At 44.9% G+C, this 27,780-nt stretch overlaps 1 pseudogene across 1 annotated transcript in view; it reads right to left on the bottom strand.

The window, feature by feature from the left end:
• LOC146864063 (prolactin receptor-like) overlaps positions 1 to 27,780 on the bottom strand; it is a 216,396-nt pseudogene that overhangs the window by 132,566 nt on the left and 56,050 nt on the right. The window lies entirely within an intron of this gene.

Raw genomic sequence — 27,780 nt, forward strand, 5'->3', positions numbered from 1 at the left:
CCATGGTTGGTGCTTATTTATCTTATGCAACTAACAACCATTGACAAAGCCAATAATACTGGCTTGTCGTACGTGTAATATTACTTGCTGTATTATATATCTGGATGTAATGACAAAGTAAACAATACCAGTCGGGTGGCACACAAAGTTAAGCATATGTGCTTGTAAACCGCACCCTTAATTACATCAGTCATGCCCATTTGAGAGCCCCTCCTCCCCCCACAGTTTTTCATCCCACCTAAAACCCTTCTATTATGTATTTTGTAGGCGGACTTTCTGTATTTAAAAGAGAATAACGTCCTTACACTCTACCCGGTGGCACTGTGAATCCTTCATGGGCACTACGCTTAGCCGTTGAGGCTTGTCTGAGGTCCCCAGTTGGGACCAGAAAGCCATGAAACACGAGACACCTCCAGTTTGTCCTTAAAAACATCCAGACCAGTTCAGTCGTGGATCTGCCATTGGAGGTGCAGGATAATAAAGTGACATTGGGTGACTGTCGCCACGAAGAAGCGACTCCTGCATGCAAGGGGTTGGTTCCACAAAACCACCCTGGGCTTTAAGAGGGATGAAAAAACTGGGGGCGGGGGTCTCTCATGGGGGTGTGGCCGATGTAAATAAGGGCATGGCTTTAAAAGCATAGAAACTGAAAATCTAGCTCCTAGTGTGCTCCACCACCAGCTGCACATTGTCCTTTTCTTTCCCCACTTCACAGCATCTCATAGCTTCTGCCATCGGTCCCCCCTTCCTCCCAACATTTTCTCCACCTCCTTCCCTCCTTTCAACTCTTCATCCTTGTTTTTTTACCATCGTCCTGCTCTACTTTCTATCATCTTTCGTGTTCCTCCTCTCGTCTGTCCTTCCCTTTTCCTCATTTCTTTCCCACTCATAAAGTCCGCCCATCTTTACTTCTTATTCCCCTGCTGTTTCCTTTCCTAGCCCTCTTGTCTTCTCCAGTCTTTCCTCTCTGTGCAGCATTCAGCTCTTCCTCACCTTTCATTTAGCTCCTTTCTCTTTCTACATTATCTCCCCTCCCTTTTCTCATCCTTCTGTCTTCTCCCCTAGCTTGTCTCCCCTTTCTCTCTTCCCCTTTCCCTTTCTCCTCTTCCCATTCGTCTGTTCTCGACCTCTTCTCTTTTTCCTTGTCTTCCTGTCTATTTTCCTATTGCTCCATTCCCTCTCTTCTCTTGGTCCTTGTCCCCCTTCGCTCCCCTTTATGTCCCGCCTCCTTCCTTTTCTCCCCTTCAGTATACATCCTTCCCTTCACTTCCTTCATTCCGCTCACCCTTCCTCCATCATTCTCCGCCTTTACCCCCTTCTCTCCCTTTTTTACTTTTACTTCAACCCATCGTTATCGACATGATATCATACAGGTGTTTTTGGGGGGGGCTTGTGGACACTATTCACATATGCCTTCCCATCCATTCATCCATCATCCTTTCCTTCCGCTCCCACCCCCCTCCTTGTATTTACCTCTTCCGGTTTCACATCCTTGTGTGTGTAACACTTTAAAAGCCAGGCCTTGATACAGGAGGGGTCCAAGTCCCAAATTCCTTCGAGCCCTGGAAGGTCCGCTTATAGTACCCCCAATAAACATGTGGGTGCTCTAAACATTTATATTTAAAACCTGTCACCTCTGAGGAGGCGGACGCAGAGCAGGAAAGGACTATTAACATGGGCCCGCCTCCAAGTCAATCATTAGAAAACAAGCGTTAGCAGAGCCAAGAGTTCTGGCTTTAATGTGCTAAAGTATGTGAACAGCATTTCTATATGATTGTTTTGCCATAATACAGTCAGGCCTTTTGTATTTGCCAATGCTTTTTTATCAGTGTATTGAGAACTCCTGCTGGAAAAGTGCTAATTCGAACTAAAATATTTACAAAAGTGAGAAAACAAATGCTAAACAATTTTTTTCCTTTATACAATGCATAAATGGCAAATAATTTAAAGTGTGACGATTTAGTGCACTTTTAAAATGTACAATATTCCATTGTGCATTGCAATTCAGGCACTCCATAGGTGGTGTGATTATACACCAAACAGCCCATAACACCAGAGGAGAGAGAAATAGTTGCTCCTATGGGCGGAGCCATAGTACACTGTATGTATATTTTAAAGATTTGCTAATAATAGGTCCAGGCCCGGGCCTTATATATATCACGCAGGACAAGAGACCCTCACATTAAAGAAGCCCACTTTGTCATATGTTTACATTACGTTTATTCCACGGTTTATGTATCAGATTTATTGATGGCTTGGAAAATGATCCGCCTTGTTAGGCCAAACGAGCCTCAGCCCCCTATTAATCTGATGAATGGCCCCCCTTTAGCGGAAAGATCTGTGTCCTGTGATTAAATGTGCGATATTCAGGTGTTTTCGGGAGGTCTGTAAATGTTAACCAGCTGTGCTCTAGAAATCACTTAAAATGTGCGTGAAAGTGCAGCAAAGACTTTCTTAACAGTTGCAGAAATGCAAAGAAAATAAGCATTTGCAATGCAATAGGTCTCGCATTTGCGATAGTTTGAGCTATTGGCATTGTAAATGACTCCTTGTCCTTGCTTACAAGAAGCAAGGCTGGCAGTAAAACAGGCACAGTTACTGCCAGCCTTGTTTCTCGTCTGCAACGACTAAAAGTACAAAGTGCACGTTTAAGCACCACTTGCAGGTTTTCAAAACATGCAAATAAAACACATTATCATTTACAATGCCAATAGCTCAAACTTTGGCAGATGCGAGACCTATTGCATTGCAAATGCTTGTCCTCCAAGGAGCAGGGACTTAGTACAATATAATTACGCTTTGTTCTGTTGATCTGCTCTTGGGGGGACTATTTTATTATGTTTTCTACCTTGTGTTACACTGTGGGTGCTCAGACACAGCTGCTTACATTTTATTGCAGCAATCACTCGCCCAGTTCCAGTCTTCCCAAGGCAGCTCCCAGGTGGCTTGGAATGCAAGCAATTTTTATTTTTTAACCCCTTCAGTGCCCGCCCCTTTCCCCGCCCAGTGCCGGCCGTTGCATTAGCGGGCGGGGTCTATGACGAGCTGGACTCGTCATGGGCACAGCGCCACCGCGGCCCATGACGAGTCCAGCTCGTCATGGGCACTGAAGGGGTTAATGTGCTTACTGTTGCCATGGTGGCACTCGAGCTTTAGCTGTAAACGTCATAAGCTAAAGCGAGGGTGCCCTGATTGCTTAAAAAGTAAAGAAATAGAATTTTTTTTTTTTTGTATTTCTTTACTTTTTAAGCAATCGCGGCACCCGCGAGTTAGCTTACGATGTTTACAGCTGAAGCTTGAGTGCCACAAGGGCTTGTTTACTGCTGCCTCCCCCACGTGACTCCTGCTGGGTTGTTTGTTCTAAGCAGCTGCTCTTTGCTCCCTCTCGAGCGAGCTGTGGCTGCCTCCTCCTCACTTCTGATTAACAAGAGAGAGCGGTATATTTAGAATGGGCTTGTTTACCTCATTGGAAACCCCTGTCCCGAAACGCTAGAAACAGTGCAGCAAAAACATCAAAAATAATGTTTAATCATTGCCCATTTTCAAATTTCTTATGATTGGCCTCGGAAATATGTATATTCATGCGCTATTAAAGCTTTCAGAGCACGAGAGGATGATTTGTTCCCGCTTTGCAGGCACTTTCACTTTTGATTTACAGACACTCGTTTTTTTTCTAACCCTCTCGAGGAGTGAACTGGGACAGTGGCTACATTTATGCGTGACATGGGACTTACAAGAGCTCGGCCAGCAACTGGCTCGTCCTGCGTTCGCAGTCCGTTACAAAACTTCCCACGAAGTGCTAGTCGAGTGGTTGCTTTCATTAGCCCAGACGAGTCAGCCTAGTCTTCCCTGTAGCCCAGATGTGCATACCCATTCCCTGAGTCATACACCACTTATTTCCTGTAACTTCCTCAACCAACTCAGTGCTGCCTCCCTCGAGTTGTGGATTCTGAAGCAGTTTTTAGGTCTCGGCCTGACGTAGGCAGCGCATGCTCTGCTTCGTCATATGAGGCTTTTTGGAATCGATAAGATTCCAGAAGCCTCGTCCCAGCTCCGCCTTCAACTTTGATTCGTGCGCGTCATTTGGCGTCACGAATTATGCCAAAGGCAGTGCAATGATTGCACTGAAGGCATGCCACTCGCTGATTGTTGCCACCCTGTCTCCTTTTAACCACGCCCTGCGGGATTGGATCTTTTATCCACGGCGTTAGACAGTAGGTTTATTTTTTGCTTCTTGCACTTTAAAAAAATAATGACTTTGTAACTGTAACTGTATGCTGTCTTTTGTTTCTTTTATTTCTAGGTTCGTTGTGCCTTGTTGCCCTACATGGCGGTAAAAGTCTGTTATATTTTATAATCTGTGTTTCTTTAATCTATTTTCTATTTTTTTTAACAGGTCCGGTGTCATTACGTGCCTCATTGACAAGCGAGCACAGGATAGCGGAGCGCAGCGATGCAAAGATACGCTTTATTTAGCGCTGTTATGTTTTCTAGGGATGAGGTTGTTGACAATTGCGTAAATGTTTAATGTGTTTCTTTTTTTCCAGGTCCGGTGTCATTACGTGCCCCATTGACAAGCGAGCACAGGATGGCGGTGGCGGAGCGCAGCGATGCAAAGGTACGCTTTATTTAGCGCTATGTTATGTTTTCTAGGGATGAGGTTGTTGACAATTGTGTAAATGTTTAATGTGTTTCTTTTTTTCCAGGTCCCCCATTGCCAAGCGCGAGCACAGGATGGCGGAGCGCAGCGATGCCAAGGTACGCTTTATTTAACGCTGTTATGTTTTCTAGGGATGAGGTTGTTGACAATTGTAAATGTTTAATGTGTTTCTTTTTTCCAGGTCCCCCATTGCCAAGCGCGAGCACAGGATGGCGGAGCGCATCTCTCTCCTACACACTCCCTACTACTCACTCTCTACTACCATACTACTCCCTACTACTCACTCTCTACTACTCTACTACACACTCTCTACTACTCTCCTACACACTATCTACTACACACGCAACTACACACTAATAATCTCTACTACTCACTCTCTACTACTCACTTTCTACTACACACTCTCTACTACTCTCTACTACTCACTCTCTACTAAACACTCTCTACTACTCTCTACTACTCACTCTCTACTACACTCTCTAATACACTACTACTCTCTACTACTCACTCTCTACTACACTCCCTACTACTCACTCTCTACTACTCACTCAATACTACTCACTACTACACATTCACTACTACACACTCGCTACTCTCTACTGCACACTCTCTACTATTCTCTATTACTCACTCTATATTACACACTCTCTACTACACACTCTACTACACACTCTCTACTACACACTCTAATACACTACTACTCTCTACTACTCACTCTCTACTACACTCCCTACTACTCACTCTCTACTACTCTACTACTCACTCTCTACTACTCACTACTACACATTCACTACTACACACTCACTACTCTCTACTGCACACTCTCTACTACTCTCTACTATTCTCTACTACTCACTCTATATTACACACTCTCTACTACACACTCTACTACACACTCTCTACTACACACTCACTACTCTCTACTACACACTCTCTACTACACATTCTCTACTACACAATCTCTACTACTCACTCTACTACTCTCTACTACACACTCACTACTACACACTCACTACTCTCTACTACACTCTACTACTCACTCTACTACACTCTCTACTACACACTGTACTACACTACTACTCTCTAGTACTCACTCTCTACTACACACTCTCTAATACATTCTCTACTACACACTCACTACTGCACACTCACTACTCTCTACTATCCTCTACTACTCACGCTCTACTACACACTCTACTACACACTCACTACTCTACTACACGCTCTCTACTACTCACTCTCTACTACACACTCTACTACACTACTACTCTCTACTATTTACTCTCTACTACACACTCTACTACACACTCTACTACACACTCTGTACTACACACTCTCTACTACACACTCTCTACTACATACTCACTACTCTCTACTATTCTCTACTACTAACTCTATACTACACACTCTCTGCTACACACTCACTACTCTCTACTACACCCTCTCTACTAGATACTCACTACTCTCTACTATTCTATACTACTCACTCTCTACTACTCACTCTCTACTACACACTCTCTACTACAAACTCACTACTCTCTACTATTCTCTACTACTCACTCTATACTACACAGTCTCTACTACACACTCACTACTCTACTACACACACTACTACACATTCTCTACTACTCACTCTCTACCACACACTCTCTACTACACACTACTACACACTCTATTACACTACTACTCTACTACACTCTCTCTACTACACACTCTCTACTACTCTACTACCCACTCTACACTACTCACTCTACTACTCTCTACTACACAATCTCTACTACACAATCTCTACTACACACTCACTACTACACACTCACTACTAGACACTCACTTCTCTCTACTATTCTCTACTACTCAATCTATACTACACACTCTACTACACACTCACTACTCTCTACTACACACTCTCTACTACTCACTCTATACTACACAGTCTCTACTACACACTCACTACTCTACTACACACACTCTACTACACATTCTCTACTACTCACTCTCTACTACTCACTCTCTACTACACACTACTACACACTCTATTACACTACTACTCTACTACACACTCTCTTCTACACACTCTCTACTACTCTACTACCCACTCTACACTACTCACTCTACTACTCTCTACTACACAATCTCTACTACACACTCACTACTACACACTCACTACTAGACACTCACTTCTCTCTACTATTCTCTACTACTCACTCTATACTACACACTCTACTACACACTCACTACTCTCTACTACACACTCTACTACACACTCTCTACTACTCACTCTCTACTACACACTCTCTACTACACACTCTCTACCGCACACTCTCTACTCTCTACTATTCTCTACTACTCACTCTATACTGCACACTCTCTACTACACACTCACTACGCTCTACTACACTCTACTACACACTCTCCACTACTTACTCTCTACTACACACTCTCTACTACACACTCTACTACACTACTACTCTCTACTACTCACTCTCTACTGCACACTCTCTACTACACACTCTCTACTACTCTACTACTCTCTACTTCTCTACTACTCACTCTCTACTACTCACTCTACTACTCTCTACTACACACTCTACTACCCACTCTCTTCTACACACTTACTACTACACACTCACTTCTCTCTACTACACACTCACTACTCTACTACATACTCTCTACTACACACTCTCTACTACTCTACTACTCACTCTCTACTACTCTGCTACACACTCTACTACTCTCCTACACACTCTCTACTACACACTCTACTACAAACTACTATTCTCTACTGCTCACTCTCTACTAGTCACTCTCTACTAGTCACTCTCTACTGCACACTCTCTACTACACTCTCTCTACTACTCTCTACTACTCACTCTCTACTGCACACTCTCTACTACACTACTACTCTCTACTACTCACTCTTTACTACTCACTCTCTACTACACACTCAGTACTACACTACTACTCTCTACTACTCACTCTCTACTACTCTACTATTCACTCTCTACTACTCACTCTCTATTACTCACTCTACTACTCTCTACTACACACTCTACTACACACTCTCTACTACACACTCACTACTACACACTCACTACTCTCTACCACACACTCTCTACTATTCACTACTACACACTCTCTACTACACACTCACTACTCTCTACTACACACTCTCTACTACTCACTATCTACTACTCACTCTCTACTACTCTCTCCTACTCACTCTACTACACACTCTCTACTACACATTATATACTACACTACTACTCTCTACTACTCACTCTCTACTACTCTACTATTCACTCTCTAGTACTCACTCTCTATTACTCACTCTAGTACTCTCGATTACACACTCTTCTACACACTCTCTACTACACATGCACTACTACACACTCACTACTATCTACTACACACTCTCTACTATTCTCTACTACATACTCTCTACTACACACTCTCTACTACTCTCTACTATTCTCTACTACTCACTCTATGCTACACACTCTACTACACACGCACTACTCTCTACTACACTCTACTACACACTCTCTACTACTTACTCTCTATTACACACTCACTACTATCTACTATTCTCTACTACTCACTCTATACTACACAGTCTCTACTACACATTCACTACTCTACTACACACTCTCTACTATACATTCTCTACTACTCACTCTCTACTACACACTCTCTACTATACATTCTCTACTACTCACTCTACTACACACTCTCTACTACACACTCTATTACACTACTACTCTACTACACACTCTCTACTACACACTCTCTACTACTCTACTACACACTCTACACTACTCACTCTACTACTCTCTACTACACAATCTCTACTACACACTCACTACTACACACTCACTACTAGACACTCACTTCTCTCTACTATTCTCTACTACTCACTCTCTACTACACACTTTACTACACACTCACTACCCTCTACTACACACTCTACTACACACTCTCTACTACTCACTCTCTACTACACACTCTCTTCTACACACTCTCTACCACACACTCTTTACCACACACTCTGTACTCTCTACTATTCTCTACTACTCACTCTATACTACACACTCTACTACACACTCACTACTATCTACTTCACTCTACTACACACTCTCCACTACTTACTCTCTACTACACACTCTCTACTACACACTCTACTACACTACTACTCAATCTCTACTGCACACTCTCTACTGCACACTCTCTACTACTCTACTACTCTCTACTTCTCTACTACTCACTCTCTACTACTCACTCTACTACTCTCTACTACCCACTCTCTACTACACACTTACTACTACACACTCACTACTCTCTACTACACACTCGCAACTCTCTACTACAAACTCTGTACTAGACACTCTCTACTACGCTACTACACACTCTACTACTCTCCTACACACTCTCTACTACACACTCACACTACTATTCTCTACTGCTCACTCTCTACTAGTCACTCTCTACTACACACTCTCTACTACTCTCTTCTACTCACTCTCTACTGAACACTCTCTGCTACACTACTCCTCTCTACTACTCACTCTCTACTACTCACTCCCTACTACACACTCTCTACTACACACTCTACTACACTACTACACTCTACTACTCTACTACTCACTCTCTACTACTCACTCTACTCTACTACTCACTCTCTACTACTCTACTATTCACTCTCTACTACTCACTCTCTTTTACTCACTCTACTACTCTCTACTACACACTCTCTACTACACACTCACTACTACACACTCACTACTCTCTACTACACACTCTCTACTATTCTCTAGTACACACTCTCTACTACACACTCACTACTCTCTACTACACACTCTCTACGACTCACTCTCTACTACTCTCTGCTACTCACTCTCTACTACTCTACTACTCCCTACTACTCTACTACTCACACTCTACTACTCTCTACTACGCACTCTCCACTACACACACTCTACTACACACTCTCTACTACACACTCACTACTCTCTACTACACACTCTACTACTCTCTACTACACACTCTACTACTCTCTACTGCTCACTCTCTACTACACACTGTCTACTACTCTGTACTACTCACTATCTACTACACACTCTCTACTACACACTCTACTACACTACTCGCTCTCTACTACTCACTCTCTACTACTCACTTTCTACTAATCTCTACTACTCACTCTCTATTACACACTCTACTACACTACTACTCTCTCTCTACTACTCACTCTCTACTACTCTACTATTCACTCTCTACTACTCACTCTACTACTCTCTACTACACACTCTACTACACACTCACTACTACACACTCACTACTCTCTACTACACACTCTCTACTATTCTCTACTACAGACTCTACTACACACTCTCTACTACACACTCACTACTCTCTACTACACACTCTCTACTACTCACTTTCTACTACTCACTCTCTCCTACTCACTCTCTACTACTCTATTACACACACTCTACTACACACTCTACTACACACACTCTACTACACACTCTCTACAACTGTCTGCTACACACTCTCTACTTCTCGAATCTCTATTCTCTACCTCTCTCTCTCCCTCTCTCTCTCTACCTCGCTCTCTACTACTCTCTACCTCTAGCTCTCTACCTCCCTACCTCTACCTCTCTAAATATTGTATGAGTTTTTGGCAACTCTATCTCTAAGCACACCTTCAAAGCGCAGTCTCTTTGATTTAGAAACCTTATTGGCAGACGATGACTTTTTAACATTATTTCCACAATAACGACACCTGCCTTGAAACGCATCAAATAAATGTGCTGCATCAAGTTGACTTTTACTATGGGACTCTTAAATCTTATGGACTAACTGGAAGTGTATTGAATAAACATATTTTGGGCTGCAGTTTGACAGCATGTAGAAACCAGATAATAGCTAGGCATAAAGTTTGGCACGACAAAATTTCACAATGCGGTATTTATTCATTTTTGCCAATAGCTCATTAGTAGTTAGGTGAAAAACATATGTAGACAACGACCTGCTAACACCACCGCCCTGCATGGTTTTGTGCAAGGCCACGAGGTGGTCACACCCCACCGGAGACATTCACCGGGACCCACCATACGCCACAGCGCACAGATAAGAGCAGTGAGTGAGGAGAAGTGACGCACCTGCACAAGTTTCGTGGAAAGTCACAATAGAACTGAACTCGCAGAGCAGCACTTTGTTGCCATAACTTGCAATAAAGCACACATGTTGAGGTCCCCAACAGCAGCCACGGGACATGAAACAATGTATGTTGTGTTATATAAATACGTTATGTTAAAAAGTATTTTCATGTGATTCCTGCTTCCCTCATGCTGAGCATTTCTATTACATCAATGTTGCTGTGGCCAACCTGATGGTAATCCGCTCTGAAAATGTTGCGCTGTTTGGCTGTGCAAGGGGCAGTGCAAAAAATGGGTGAGCCCTTACTGTTGTGTGTGGCTGCCCCTCCCATCTAGTTGAGAGAAGACGGAGGGCTAGGATTATGTACTAGCTTTACAATCAATATTCTCAATATGGACAGATGTGTTAGTTTAACAGTTTATGATGGCTTCCTATCCCTCAGCCACAGCTAGGTTTAATTTCAAAAGGCTTTCCCAGTTTTGTGTTTTACACTTGGGCTGGTAGCAGCTTGGGGGTTTGTTTACTGCTGAGAATCCATGTTAAGAGGAGAGGGTGTAGAATGTTTTTTTTCTAGCACACAAAAAAAGAAATGCTGATGTTTTAGAATGTATCAGAATTAGTACAAATGAAGCACCTTTTTTGTAATGTTGGATTCTGGAGTGTGGTGGAAACAAATATTTGAATACGATCAAAACACATCAATACACTAGGTGATAGCATTTGAACACATTATCGTTTGTGTGCAGTAAAACTGTATTTCGGTGCAAATGTAATGGCCATTTCAATTGAAAATGTGTTGCCTGTAATGGCAGTACGCTACCACCCCATTCACAATCCACACTACACCACACTACTCTACCCTGCCACTCGAGTCACAAAATGCCACTCCACTCTACGCCTAAACTCCACACCACTTACCCCACTCCTCTCCAATCTACCCCACCCAAAATCTACCCACCGCACCAAATCTACCCCACCACACTTCAATGTACCCCACTTAAATTGTCCCCACCCAATCTACTTCACTTCACCCCACTATACTCTACTACACTCCACTCTGTTCCATTATACTTAACTCCACTCAATCTACTCCAATCCAATCCAGTCTACCCTACTACACTCAGTCTAACCCAATCAACCCCACCCATTCCAATTTACCACTCCACTCCAATCTACAGCACTCCATTCAAATCTACCCACTGTGCTCCAATCTGCCCCAGTCCACCCCACTCCAACGTACCCCAATCCACCCACTCCAATGTACTCCAATCCAGCTCACTCCAAATTACCCGACTCCACTCCAATCTAACCCACTATACCACGTCCAGTGTATCCCACTCCATTCCAATTTACCTCACTCCACACTTCAGTGCAATCTATCCAAAACTTCTCCACTCCAATCTACCCCACTCCACCACAATCTACCCCTCTCCAATCTACCCCACTCCATTCTACCACAGTCTACCTCATTCCACTCCAATCCACCCTACTCTAATCTACCCCTCTCTACTCTACCCTACCTCACTCCATCCAAATCTAACCCACTCCACCCAATCTACCCCAAACCCCTCAAATATACCCCAATCCACACAAACCCAATCTACCACACTCCACCCGAATCTGTCCTTCACCAATCTACCACACTCCAGTCTACCTCACTCCACCCCACTGTAATCTTCCCCTCCCCACTCTACCCCAATCCAACCCACTCCATTCTACTCCACTCCAATGTTCCTCACTCCAGTTTTTCCTACTTCATTTCAATATACCCCACAATATTTCAATCTACCCCACTCTAATCTACTCCACCCTAATCTTTCCCATCACACTCCACTGCAATCTACCCCACTCCACTCTTCACAATCTTTGTCATCCCACTTGAAACACGACTCCAATCTATCCAACTCCACTCCACCCCACTCTACCATACTCTAGTGTACCCACTCCAATCTACCCCCTCCACTTCACTCCAATCTACCACATGCCACCCAAATCTACCCCACTCAGTCCAGTCTAAACCACTCCATCCCAATCCACCCCATCCCACTTTACCCTACCCCACCCTAAACTGCCCTACTCCAATCTACCCCATCCAATCAGCCCACTCCAATCTACTCCACTCCAATCTACCCTAATCTACTCCAATCTTCCCTTTCCCATTCAACCCCACACCACTCGGTCCAACTCCAATCTACTCCAGTATACCTGACTCCACTCCAATTTACTCCACTCAACTCTACCCTAATCTACCCCACTCCAAACTACCCCATTCCAGTCTCACTCCACTCTATCCCACTCCACCCCACTCCAATTTACCCCTATCCACTGCACTCCATTCTTCCGTAATCTACCCCACTCCACTCTGAGATGACGCATTTTTAAAAAACAAGCTAATAAAAATCTCACTTGCATTTTAAAAATATACCATGGTTGTTTATTTAGCTAAATAAACAACAATGGTGCTTTTTTAGAGCACAAGCTAACAAAAACCACACTTCCGATAAAAAACAAATGGAAACATATGCTCAACTGCAATCTTGCTCTTTATTATAATTGCATTAAAGATGCAGTACCTTATGTGGCTACTAGGGTCCCTTTACAACTCCACAGGGACGCCTAGTAACAGCCTGTGGTATTGCACCCTTTACTTGCTTCGTGGATTTTCTTTTATTACTTATGCTACAGGCTGGATATTTTTTGATTAAAATCTAGCCAACATTATCATTTGCAATGCCAATAGCTCAAACATTCACTAATGCGAGACCTATTGCATAGCAAATGCTTGTTTTCTACTGCACTTCTAACCGTAGCTATACAACTATGCACCGCAGGTCTCTCTGTCCCTTTTAACACCTCATCCATGCGCGTTGATGCGCTCCTTTGTTTCGGCCATACATCTTGAACTACCTTGTGCACTCTACAGTCTACTCACCCCACATCCATCTTCTCTCCTCCCTTTAACTTATATCACCCAAAACCTTCACCTTCCCCATCCCAGTTTGTACCCCTCTTCATCTCCCCTTGTCTCTTTGCTTCATCCCTCCCTCGCCCTCACATACTTTTATCCCCCTCTCTTGCTCCTCTCTCCCTCATGCCCTCTGAATCTTGCACGCCTCTTGCACCTCACACTCTTGCTCACTTACATTTTCCTTCCTGCACCTCTTCTCCCCAGCACCTCACTTCTTCCTTCTCATCTCCTTCCCTCAATGCACCTTCTCTTTGACACTGCCATCCTGTACTTCTCTCCCCTCTCCTGTATTCCCGCCTCCATCTCCCTTTTCCCCAGTACCTTTCCATCATATTGCCCCTCAAGTGAAACTCTCACTGTCATTCCCCTTCTCCCACCTCACATCCTACACCCAGGGCCATATTTATCATGTTTGTGGTGCAAGTCACCTTGCTGCACTGCCCTGTGTCACAGGGAAAGGGCAGGAATGTGCTGTATTAATACAATAATAATACAACACACATGGAAAGAGGAAAAAACTAAAATAAATATTTCTCCTCGCTAAACCTCTCTTGGGGAGGCATATGTTTTAGGCCAGTGCTTAATTTGTGCCGGAGCTTTCCGGTGCTTAGCACCGGCACATATTTATCAGGGCCGGGTCTTCAAAACACAAGATATCTGCAACTGTGCACGACATAAATTACCTCACTGACTCGGCGCATCACATACCGATCCACACCATCTGACTCGTAATTTCTTTACTGCCTGCCTAAATCAATCCAATATGCTGATCAGATTCTATTGATTTAGTCGTGATGCTCACGATGCACATTTTGAATGTGTTTTCTTTAATTAGGGGGCAGCCGTTGCCGGTGGGCGGGACTCAGATTTGGCAGGAGGCTGGATTTGATTCTGCTGGGGTAGGGCTGCGCGGTGGCACCGTGCGTAGAATGTTTTCAAAATGCCCCGCCCCACACGTACGCACCCGGCCACGAGTCATCAGCATTTGAGGTGGTAGCCTGTCACCGACGACGTCGTAGTGCAGGCAGTAACAGCAGCCTCGTCTAGGCCGCCTTTTGAATTTAAAGGCAGGCCGGTGTCCATCCTCCCACCACCACCATAGCAGTAACCGTAAGTAACAGCCATAATATTATATGCCATTACCAACGCTGTTTTTTTTTTTTGTGGGTTGTGGACGACATGACGTGACGGTTCCCGGCATTGGCGTGGTAGCTCTGGCTCCCGCTCGGCTCCAAATTAAATCTGGGCTTAAGGAAGTTAAAGCCCAGGCGGCCCTGCAGTGCACCGCCCCCCTGCCCTCCTTCTTGCAGCCTTCTCGGTGGTTCACGCACATCACAGTTCACTTCATACGCATGAAGTCAGTGACATGTGAAGTGAACCACCGAGTCCACGGCCTGTCCTGAGCAGTCATGCCTCTGGCGCCAGGCACGGGGCACCTGACCTCTACAATGCCACTGGCAGGACCGGGCCAGGAGGAGAAGGCTGGAAGAAGGGGAGGGGCCGTGCAGGGCCTTTAACATCACTTTAACCCTGACTTTAGCAGCGCGGCTGCGCGGCCTAGTCGCCAACTGTGCCATTAAGGGCATTGTAGATTAGGAGGAAAAGTGAAAAGTTCTGCATCGACATTTTATAGCAGCAACGTACAGATGGTCACAGTGGCGATAATTATTTTCTTTAGAAAACAGCTTCTATTACCACAATGAGTGAGATTCAGGGAATTGTAATAATGGACAGACAAGATTTAGGAGGGGAGAGAGTAGGGAAGTAAACCAGTATTAATTTGGGCCGGTGCACTTCACAGTTCACTTCATACGCATGAAGTGAACTGTAAAGTGAACCACGAGTCCAAGGCCTGCCCTGAGCACTTATGCCTCCGGCGCCAGGCACGGGCACCCGACCTCTGCAATGCCACTGACAGGACTGGGCCAGGAGGAGAAGGCTGGAACAAGGTCAGGTGCTGTGCAGGGCCTTTAACTTGGCTGCGTGGCCTAGTCTCCAACTGTGCTATTAAGGGCATTGTACTGACTGCGTAACTGACTAGACAAGAGTCCCACCACATCAGTATCAGGTGATCGATGCTTGAAGGAGCTGGGTGTTTTTCCTGATTTTGCCTACACTCCAACTTGTTGCTCCCCTGCTGAGTTGTATCAGTCCTATATTCAGTGGGTATGCTGCCACTTTCAGAGTGGGCAAGTGGAAAATAGGAAAACTCCTCATCAAGACATGGCACATTTGCATGAGAACTCCCAGTGAGGCTGCTGTGTAGTCACTGCCTGTGCTCAACATACTGCTGCCGGCTGAGCAAAATAACATACCATGCTCAGGAGGGTAATTGATGATCTTGCTTTCTTGGTGCCTGATGGCACTTACAAATATGATTGTTGTTTCATGACTTGTATGGAAATGTTTTATCATCTATATTGATAAAGCTTCTTAAGATATCATCAATATTGCTGTATGAATTCCAATCCTATAATATTCCTCCTAACCTGCCTTCCTGTTGATCCTGTACAGTCAAGACCTGCAAAGTGTCACCCATTATGTGTGAAACTACAGTATTGTTTAATCATGTTTCCCTGCATCACCGTACAAAGCCAAAATTGTCACAAACACATTTTACGATGCATTTTCCAAGCAGCTTTTTTTGCCTCTGCATCTTCCATACTAAGACAGTCTCAGGCCTGTCGTGACCAGTAGCCCCACATAACATTTCTTCTGTTTGGCTGAGACTCTCTCACTGTGAGACATTAGCTTGAGCACTGTTAAGTGAAAGTATTATATGGTACTACTCATACCAGGAATATTTGCCTTGTAATGCACGAAAATTAGCCCTAGAGGGAGCGCAGTTACCTGCTTTGAACACAGTTCTGTAGAAAATTATGAAGTAAGAATATTTGGTAATTTAACTGAAATAACAGTAGGGAAATCATTTTCTCCTAACTTTACCTATACTGTGTCGGACTGGGAAAGAATATAGGTCCAGGTACCAAAATAAAATAGCCCCCCCATTAGAGAATCAGAAAACTAAATAAAAAAATTGGCCATGTTTGTAAATTTGGGCTGTTTTCAATTTGTAAAAACACACTGTATAAGGGTTTTGCATGGTATGGAAGGCTTCATGGATTTGAGCTTAATGCAGGCAATGTTTGTTTTAATATCTGGGAACTCAACAATAAAGACCTGTCCATGATTCTAAAAAGGGCCGGGCCCATAAGTTTTAGATCAGCTTTAGATTCGCTGTCTGATGGTTCTTTATAGTAGCATGAAAGTGTATGATTGACATTTCAAAAAGTATGAATAACACTTTGTGGCGAGCAAAATCAATCAATGAAGGCAAAAGAAACCTAATATTAAGATCGGGTATTACATCTGACTTTTAGCAGTGCCAGTTGAGGATGTTGGTGGAGCCAATAGAGTAAGTGGGTGGAGCCAGTGGAGGAAGTGGGTGGGGCCCGTGAAAAGTAGGTGTGGCCTCCGACAAACATTTGAGCACCTGGACTTCATATTTTACAAATTAAGCACTGTTTTAGGCGCATTCCCAGGTTTACAAGGTCTTGTAAATCTGGGATTGCGTCAAAAACCATGGGAGTCGCGTGAGAACACCAAAGCAACGCCTACCCATGGCAGAGTAATGCAACGCAGCGATTTGCACTGCTTTGCATTACTTCATATTTTTGGAGCCACTCCAGACCATGCAATAGTGGCTTTGCGTGACTTCAAGAATATGACTTACAGTTTGCATTACTCTTGCACCATATTGTGTGGTGCAAGAACGATGTAAACCGGTCATAAATATGGCCCCCAATCATTTCACCTCTCACTTGCATGCATCCTTTCCACAATCCTTTCCCTTCAGCTCTCTCTTGCACGTCTCTACCTAACCCACCGCCTGACATCAAACTGCCCTCCCCAATTATATTTCACTACCCTCCCCCACTTTACACAAAGTCTCGCGCTCCCCTCCTGAAGCCTCTCACCCTCATACGACCCCTCAAGCGTTCACCCTATGCACATCCCTCCTTCACCCCGACAGTCCTCCTCTCATCTCTTGGCCTCCCTCTTTCACCCAACTCCTTTCAGCACTGCCCTCGTGCAACTACTTCCCCTTGCATTTCTCTCCCACATATCACCCCTACTTTGAAACTCTCTTTCCCTCACTCCTCAAGCATTTACCCATTTGCCTCACCCTTATGGCCTCTCGACCTGTACCTCTTCTCACCATCTTGCACCTCTCCTCCTCATTCCTGACTTTCCTTGCAGATTCCTCTCCACTCCTCACTTCACCAATTAATCTCTGAATCCTACCTCCTGTTGCCCCTGTCTTTTCTCTGTTGTACCACTTTTACCTCTCCCGTTTCTTTATTCTGGACCAGTCGCCTAAGGTTGGCTGCCGCATATTTTCTGAAAATAATTTCATTCACATGCTCCTTACTCATTCAATCTCTCTTGTTCCCTTTTTTCAGCTCTCCTGTTGCATCTAGCGTTTTGAGATGGTCTTAGAGCAGCATTAAGCGCTATACAAGCACACAACATAAAACAACATGTCTTTTGTTCAGCATGTATGGGTGGATGCATGCCAGGTGATCCATGCCCATGGGTGTATGTAGGAATGTGTACATGGGGGCCTCAGCCTACTTGACTTTGTATGTCCGTCGCTGCAGGCGTGTTGAACTGTGTGTTCCTGATGACTGTGATTATGTTGCTCTGCATACATAGTTGTAGGCATGTGTTATAAAACATGGCAGACTGACATGTTCAAAATTACAAATTAAAGGAATTAAAAACAAAGAGTATGCCAGCGCATAAAAAATCTGAGGGAGTGGCCCAGTACCACGTTGTGCAGGGCCCTGTAAAGAAAACAATTCCCAAATGGGGAGGGGGAGTACTGAGTGCGACAAAACAAACAAGCATTGGCATAGCCAATAGGTCTCGCCTTTGGGGCCTTATAAGTGTTTAACAATGCAACAGTTAATGTTGTTGCACCAGGGATATTGTGCTGCATAACTAAATACTTATAAGGTCCCAAAAGCGAGACCTATTGGCTATGCCAATACTTGTTGTTTTGAGAATCTGGTCACCCTAACTCAATAGCAATGGTACTGGAAGGGCATTTGCATGGTTGAATGGTTCCCAAAGACGGTATATTGGCTTTGCCACTGCTTGTTTTTTCTTAACGTCTGCCCTTCTCTTTTCACAAATGTGCCCAGGTGCGTTTTTTGAAGGCTGTGTTCCTTACATTGGATGCATTGATTGATTGTTGTTTTAATATAGAGGTAAGCAGGGCCATAAAAACATTTTGCAGTGACAACCGGGGTTTATCAGAACTGCTCTTGTGCTGTTTTACATAGCCGGGATATTAAGCGAAGAGGGTGTACAGAGCTACTGTACTGTTCAATTCCACAATACTAATAAAGCTTTCAGAATTTGAAAGTCGTCATTTGAACGCGCCATGATGTGGAAGTGGTTTTGTCTCACGTTGTGAGATTCTAACATCAGCATGCAGCGCATATGCTTCATGGAGGCAGCCATGTCAGAGTCAGGAAGATAATAGTCCAGGGCCCTGTGCAATCGTCGACCCGCTTTGATGACTACAGAGACTTGCCTGTTATTAAAATGGCTACTCTTGTAACTCAGGTACGCCCCAGGTGCAGTGAGGAATGCGCAGAATGGATGTATCCGCACCGGAGTACTTGATGTGTGTTAAGCATTCAAGAGTAAAAGGGGCACTGGGTTTTATGCTTTCTGCCAAATATCAGCATGAAGACCACTCAGTTGCAGACACCAGCTACACCATTAGTCAAGAAAGCTTCTAGGTTTAACAACCGCACAGACCCCGTGAAAAACTTTGAGTGATGGAAGAAGATCCTGCGAAAACAGAGACGTACGCCAGAGTGGCAAGTGGAGAAAGAGAGCATCAGCCGTCTGGTGCAGCGATACAATGAGGTAAGAGCAGAAACACTGAAGGTACGGAGGGCACTGCATCACGGACCCAGCACGACAAAAACATGGCATGGGGCTGTCACTGCTTGGGAGACGCACTGTATGTGTAAAGGCAGGCACATTACTTTGTCATTTTTCGGAGGGACATATACACTTTAGAATGAGAGGAGATATGCACACGCTATGATTGGGGAGAGTGACTTATAGAGAAAGGCAACAATAAGGACAAGCATTGGCTGCGCAGCTGTGAAAGTGACACGGCCGCGCGACCCGCGAAAGTGAAAGTGATCGCGATCAAAGACAGATGGCGGCTGCGCGCGTGAACGCAAGCGCTAGGCCCCCAAAAGCCTGTGGCAGCACTTTGAAAAACCCACACACTAAATTTCTTGCGCAGCAGCGCATGAGCTGGCTCAGCGAGACCTAAAAATGGAAGCGACTGGCCCGGCAGCACTTTGCAGATGCGGGCCTCGTATAATAAAAATAGTAACAATAATAATAATAATTAAAAAATTAACATGGGAGCAGGTAGGGAGCATCGTGGAGGGAAGTAAAAACTGAGTACCACAGAAAAATCAAGGCGAGAGAGAAAGGATACATGTGCATTCCAATGAATTAGCAAAAACACACACACACAAAAAAAAGAGTCCTCTCAAGTCAGCAGTGGAAGGCTACAACTCATCCAATCAGAACGCCTTGAGAAGAGAATGTTGGGTGGGGCAAACATGCCAATAGGAAGAAAAGCCAGCAACAGAACAGATACATGAAGTAGAAACAGACTTGCAGTCCTAAGCAAGTGGCAGTCCCAAAACCCACTCCAAGTTTATTCTGAATTGTAAAACAAAAGGTCTGTCAACAAGCATCAAAAACTGTCTGGAGCCAAGGCCTCAGAACCTGGATGGGACAAGCTTCTCATGCATGCATGACACAGGATAACTTGAGGCCTTTCTGAAATCAACGTATGTCTACCTATCACACATCAAACCCTGTGCCCCCTGCTGCACATTACAGAGTGCTCCTCTGATCCAAAAGTGACGTTATGCAGTGCAGCATCCAGTGATCCCCACCACATGCTCTCATGTGACACTTTAACCAGACATCCCAAGAGGAACAGCCTGTAATACTCAGCCAGTACACATTACACAGTGTTCCAGTGTCAATAGTACCTTGTGCTCCCCTCAGACTGGAATTACACACAGGGCCCTGTTTTCACTACAGTGAAGCTTAAACTGGGTGAGTGCGGCGCGGCGCAGACTTGGAAAGTGCGCCCAATTACTGCAAATGTGCTGTCCCCAGTACAGCTGAACACTTGTGCCTGTCCCTGGGGGGGCACATTAGTGAATGATGAACTACCAGTGAAAACACCAGATGCCTCCTACTGTGCAAGCGGCAACTCAGCTTGTATTTGATAAGGGTACAGAAATCCCCCTGCAGGTGGGTGCAGTGAATGACTCAGGAGTCTCTGGGACTCCCCTTCACAGGGTCACCCTCAGGAGTGCACCTCACGATAGCAACTTTGCCTCTGCAACTCTGTCAAATATGGCGTGGGTGCAGAAGAAAATTGTTTCTTTATTCGCAACGGGACATGCCACCGTGCAAGTGAGGGGGCACACCCTCGTGAATGCGTTGGTGCACCAGCGCGAACATTATTATAGAAGGGGCTGCAAAAGTATCTGCAGACCCTACTATTATACCAAAATGTCTGACTAATACAGCCAAGCTGTAGTTCACCCTGTGCTGCCCAGCTGCAATCGCCGCTTGTCACTTGCTGCGCATCACTAGTGGTCCCTGACCCATACATTTTGTGGCCACAGTAGGGCATCTGCATATGTTTTCATCTGCATGTGTGTTCATCTGCATGTGTGAGCGGTCTATCTGCGCATTAATTCCTGCATGCTGGGTGTTTCCGTGTGTAAGCACTACATTTAAATCAAAACTATTGCTTAGTCATTGCTTGTCAATAAGATTTAAACCACAGGAAAGTAAATGCGGAAGGACAAGAGGAAAGGTTGGAACTTGACTTTTGTTTGTGCAGTGTCGCCTTTTTGAACGAGGACAAATTAAACAGCGAGGATGTGAAAATATGCTTGTTGTGGATAGGTTAAATAATATCTATATTATATTACACTTCGAAGATTGAATTAAAATGTGTTCATTTTGCTGCATAAGCCTGCTTGCTGTCTGATGTTATTCAACCTCACAGACAGTTCTGCAAAAATATTTTACAAGTATTTTTTTAATCATCTATCTTCTTTTCATATGTCTTTTGAACGCAACCATTTCCATTTGATTTAAAAACAGAAGCGTGATTGCATTTTGCTTTAGGTACTGTATGAAAATAAGGCAGTGAAGTACTTGCTTAGCACACAAACAGATAATCAATATCACTCACAGGGTTCAATTTCTTTTTATACCAAACTCATTAAATCAATTCCATCCACTCCCTTTTGATGCAAAACGTATGTTAAGATTAGAAGACAAATCGCATTGAGCTACTTTCAGACGGCGGCATTTCGTCTATCTTTTAATGAGATTTTGTTTGATATAAAGTTGAAATCGCATTCATCTCAACCTAGTCCTCTCTCACAGCAATCATCAGTGCTTCCTTTGATTTTGCTCTCCGCGTAATTTATTAATAAATACAGTTCAAGGGTCTTACATGTTTCTGAGGGTAAGCTGCTGGGGTAGCCAAATACCAAGGTGGCCTCTTTATATCACTCTTGCAGTTTCTTTCACATCCCTGCTTTCTCTCTTTCTTTGTTTTCTCTTCATTCTTTCATACGTTCTACATTTTCTTTTCCTCTCTTGTTCTTTGTCAAAATCTGGTGATGAAAAATAAGTCCCCAACCCTTAAAATGGAAGCAGCTGACAATTAACGGCAGCCGCCTGCACAAATTAAGTACCGAGGTCGGGACAAACAGACTACATAGGGGTGTTGCTCTTCACTTGTGTATGGCCCACTCTTGAACCTCCATATAAAGAACAAGTGGAGAAGTGTATTTCCACCTTCTTTCATTCTGAGCCATCAATCCTTCCCATCATCAGAGTTTGGACCAGTTGTGTGAACTCGCGCCGTTCTGTGCTGTTGTATTTTTCTAGTCAGGTTACACTTTAGACTTTAGTGAAGTATACAAAAAGATATGGATGGAATACTTGATTTTATTTCAGCCACTAGAAATTACTTGGGCCACATCCCAATCCATCGTTATTCAGCTCACTGTGCCACCTCATTTTGGACTCAGCCATATGCAAATCAGTCTTGACTCTGCTGCAATGTGAACAGTCCAGCCCGATCTGCCAGGCCAGGTCCTCTGTGAAACAGAATACAAGAAACCTAGGGCCGGTTTTCTCGTAGGTAGGGCTCATCAGCCAGGTACAACTAGATTCCAGTGACAGTGTGTGCATGGGACCCACATCTGGGCATACCCGGTGCACTTAGAATGTCAAATGTAAAAACAACAAGGTGGTGGATGCAATGCTTGAAATAATCTCAGCCACTGGCGATCGGGCTGGACTGTTCTCATGCGAAGCAGGGTCAAGACTGATTTGCATAAGGTTGGATGCAAACTGAGTGGGCAAAAACGATGGATTGGGATGTGGCACGAACAATTGCCAGTGGCTGAGATTAATTCAAACAGTTCATCTATCACTGAGCACCTTCTTTGAGGATAAAATAAGAAAGAATCAAGATAATCTTACTCTAACACACAACACGGTTCCTATAGACAACCCGAGCCCCCCTATACCTACAGCCCAGGATAAACTATTAGTATTTCTCCCCTCATCAATCAAGGAACTGGAAGTGGCCTTTTCCAATTGCAAATCGGGTTCTCCCCTGGACCGCCGCCCCCCCCAAATCATGAGGAAGCTAGGGACTACTCTGAGCCCCATCTACCAAGAACTTTTTACCACTTACTTGGACACAGGATTAGTGCCACCTGCATGGAAAAGGGTAAACGTCATCTCACTACTGAAAAAACCTATTGCAGACCACGAAACACTATCCAATTTTAGACCACTATCCCTGCTCCCAGGAGCCTCTAAGATACTAGAAAAAACAGTTAACGTCCAGCTAATGTCATTCCTGGAAACTTCCAACCTTCTCCACCCCTCACAGTCTGGCTTCAGATCCTGGTATAGCACTTAATCCATGCTTATGGAGATCACAGACTCCATTAAATTCACACTAGATGCTGGACACAATGCCGCCCTGATCCTACTGGATCCCTCGGCGGCATTCGACACAGTTGAACATGAAATCCAGCTAAACCGCCTCAATACTATTGGGGTGGAGGGCAAGGCCTTAGCCTGGCTAGAATCCTTCAAAAATAAAATATAGAGAACAGGTGGTCTGGCTCAAATCACTATGCTCCAAAATGAAACCAATCAAATACGTTGTTCCCCAGGGCTCAGCCCTGAGTGCTACTCTTTTTAATATGTATATGATTCTGTTGGCACATCTCATGGAATCCTTCGGCATCCAAGTGTATTCCTACGGACGTGACACCCAACTGCTGCTAACATAACAAAAATGATCATAAGGCTAAGGAAAACTTTGCAGCCTGCATGATGGCAGTACTGGGTTGGCTCAAATGCAATGCTGTACAATGCAACCCAGATAAGATGGAGGTCCAGCTATTTGGACCTGACCCCACCCCGGGTTGGTTAGGGGCCTGTCCATCCTGCTACCTGGCTCCTAACCCTAACAGCAGAGAGCGAAATCTAGGGGTTTTAGTGGATAATCAGTTAACCCTCAAATCTCATATCTCAGCTGTAGTTAAAAATTATTGCCGGATCTTTTGAATGCTGAGGAAATTCATTAATCTGCTTCCCTGGGATGGCCCAAAAACCGAGGTCCAGGCTCTGGTTCTATCTAGACTGGACTATGCAAATGTGCTTTATATAGGTCTACCAGACTGCCTGACACACAGATTAAAAAAAATCCAGAATATAGCCGTTCGCCTATTACATGAACTCCCAAAGCACTCCTCGATTATTCACTACTGTAAACAGCTACATTGGTTGCCGGTAAAGAAGGGGATTATCTTTAAAGCACTAACAGTGGCAAACTCGGCCTTTTACTAAACCAGTCCTGCCTATTTGTTAAAGAGAATGACCAACTACTGCCCGCAAAGAGCACTAAGCTCTCAATCTGCTCACCTTGTATCCATCCCACGCATAAAAAAAGAAAAGTTGGGGCGGCTCAGCCTGCTCATTAATGGCGGCCAAACTCTGGAATGGCCTTCCGTTTCCCTTCAGAGGCCTACCTGACATAAAAGAATTCCATAAGCAAATGAAAACCTACCTGTTCAAAGAATAATCAGTCATGCGCCCAGAAATGTGCCACTTGCCTAGCGCCGGGACACTTGTGGAGTATGCGCACTCTTTATAAATCCCTCCATTCATTCATTCTATCACATTGTTATTTCTAGATTAGACTTTAGGGATAGGTAATTTACTCATTTTTTGCCAATGCACCATCATCAGCATTTCTTGTCCACCTTCTGTCTAAAAAACTGCACCTAAGGCGCAGAGCTAGGTGTTAGTCACCCCGTTTTTATGTGGCTAAAAAGTGCAGTGCATACAGTCTTCATAGTAGGAACAGGTTTATATAGGTTTATGGAGCTCGTATCAGATGCCAATATGGTGCTGTGATGCCGTTTAATGGGAGGAGTTTGAGTGGACACTTTGTTGTAACAACACGATGGAGGAACAGTAAGGTTAGTGTAACATGGCGTTGTACAGAGAACAAGTGATGGGATTCGTTTTTGTAAACATCAAAATGAATAAACAGGGAAGTTATGCATCTAAAACATGGAGACAATCATTATTAGGTTTAAAATATTGAGAGGGGATGGATTCCAGTCATAAATGACAGTGGTAGCATAAGACATTTAGAAGGAAATATTACCAACAATATTCTTTGTCAAGTTAGATGTGGTGGGACAGGGTAGTCACGGTGTACCCAGAAACGTTTTGGTTCGTTCATGTCAGTGGTGAATGCAGGCGAGCAGACTCTACGCTTGGGGTGCTCGCTAACTTAGAAAGAGTAGGGTTGGAAAAGCGTTCTCAGTCTTTTGACATGGAGAAGATCTGTGCTTTAAGGCTGAGGTATTTAACTTACACAGAAAATACTTAGGTAGCTTAAGGGCGGGGCTCCTTTGTGGATAAGGCGGACGGATACAAGATTCAAAGGAAGGACCGCCCCAACCACCCAGGAGGGGGTCTAGCCATCGCCCACAAAAGCACCTTCCTGTCTCACAACCTCCAGCAAAACCTTCCCCTCCGCCGAACACCTGCACTTCAAGATCCAGATCACCCCCAACGCCACACTCCAAGGAACACTCGTCTACAGACCCCCCGGTCTGCCTTCGCCACCACCATCACTGACTTCATTGCATTCCACGACATCGCATCAACGAACTACATACTCATCAGAGACCTGAACTTCCACCTCGACAATCCCAGTGACCCCAACTCCACCACCCTTCGGGACAACCTTGCAAACATCAGACTCAAACAGCTCGTCACCACACTGACCCATCGAGCAGGACACACCCTCAACCCCATCTTCACCACAGAAAACAGCGTCCATTTCAGCCACACAACAGAACCACCATGGACCGACCACCACTGTGCACACTTCACCATCAACAAACCAAGGGCACCTAAACCTACACCACTCCCACCACGAAGTAACTGGAGCAATGTCACCGACGAGCAACTTAACTCCACCTTCACCCGGGACAGCTACACCTGGACCACCGGCACCAACTGTGTAGCCAGAGAACTTCACACCTGGATCTCCAACTGCGCAGACGAACTCGCCCCAGTACGCAACCCCGACAAACAATGCCCCAGGAAAGCCACCTGGTTCACCACCGCCTTCAGGAAACCAGGCGCACCTGCAGACGCCTAGAGAAGAACTGGAGAAACACCAAGACAGCCAAAAATTACACCACCTACAAGGACGCCATGACGGACTACCACAACCAAATCATAACCACCAAAAGGAACTTCGTCCACAACAAAATCCCTGCCAATTCCAAGGCACTCTTCAGCGTCATCCAGGAATTCACCAACCCACGCAGCGAAGCCACAGACATCACCTCGTCCCAAGACCTCTGCAACAAGCTTGGAACTTTCTTCCACCTCAAGATCAAAAGCCTCTACGACAACATCACGGACCACACTCCAGACACCACAACATCCCCACCCCCCCAAGGACAACAGCCAACCAACCATCTCCAGCTGGACACCCATCACGACCAAAGACACCACCTCAACCATGAAAGGCATCCACTCGGGGGCCCCCACCGACCCCTGCCCTCCTCATATCTACCACAGGGCTGCAGTCAACATCACACCCGGCCTGCAACGCACCATCAACACCACCTTCAAAACAGGCACCTTCCTGGAAACGTGCAGAAGTCAGGCCCCTACTCAAGAAGCCAGCAGCAGACCCCACTGACCTCAAGAACTACCAGCCCATCTCACTCCTCCCCTTCGCAGCCAAAGTCGCTGAGAAAATGGTCAACAGAGAACTGACATGTTTCATCGAAGAGAACTTCATCCTCAACTATTCCCAATCTGGATTCCAAAGCAACCACAGCACGGAGACCGCCCTACTCGCTGCCACAGATGAAATCCGCACCCTCCTGGGTCAAGGACACTCAGCAGCCTCATCCTACTTGGCCTATCAGTGGCTTTCGACACCGTCTCTCACCGCACACTAGTCACCAGACCACACGACTCCGGCGAACAAGGAACAGCCCTGGACTGGATCCGATCGTTCTCACCAGAAGAAGCCGGAGAATAAGACTAACAACTTTTCCTTTCCGAACCTACGAAAATCACCTGCGGAGTCCCACAGGGATCATCACTGAACCCAACCCTCTTCAATATCTACATGGCCCCCCTCACAGCCATCGTACGAAACCATGGCCTCAGCATCGTATCCTATGTCGACGACATCCAGGTGATCCTCTCCCTCACCCGAGACCCCACCACCGCTAAACTCAACTTCCAAAAAGGAATGCAAGACGTCGCAGACTGG

Source organism: Triturus cristatus, chromosome 2_1 (assembly GCF_964204655.1).
Source record: "Triturus cristatus chromosome 2_1, aTriCri1.1, whole genome shotgun sequence".
Lineage (NCBI taxonomy): Eukaryota > Metazoa > Chordata > Amphibia > Caudata > Salamandridae > Triturus > Triturus cristatus.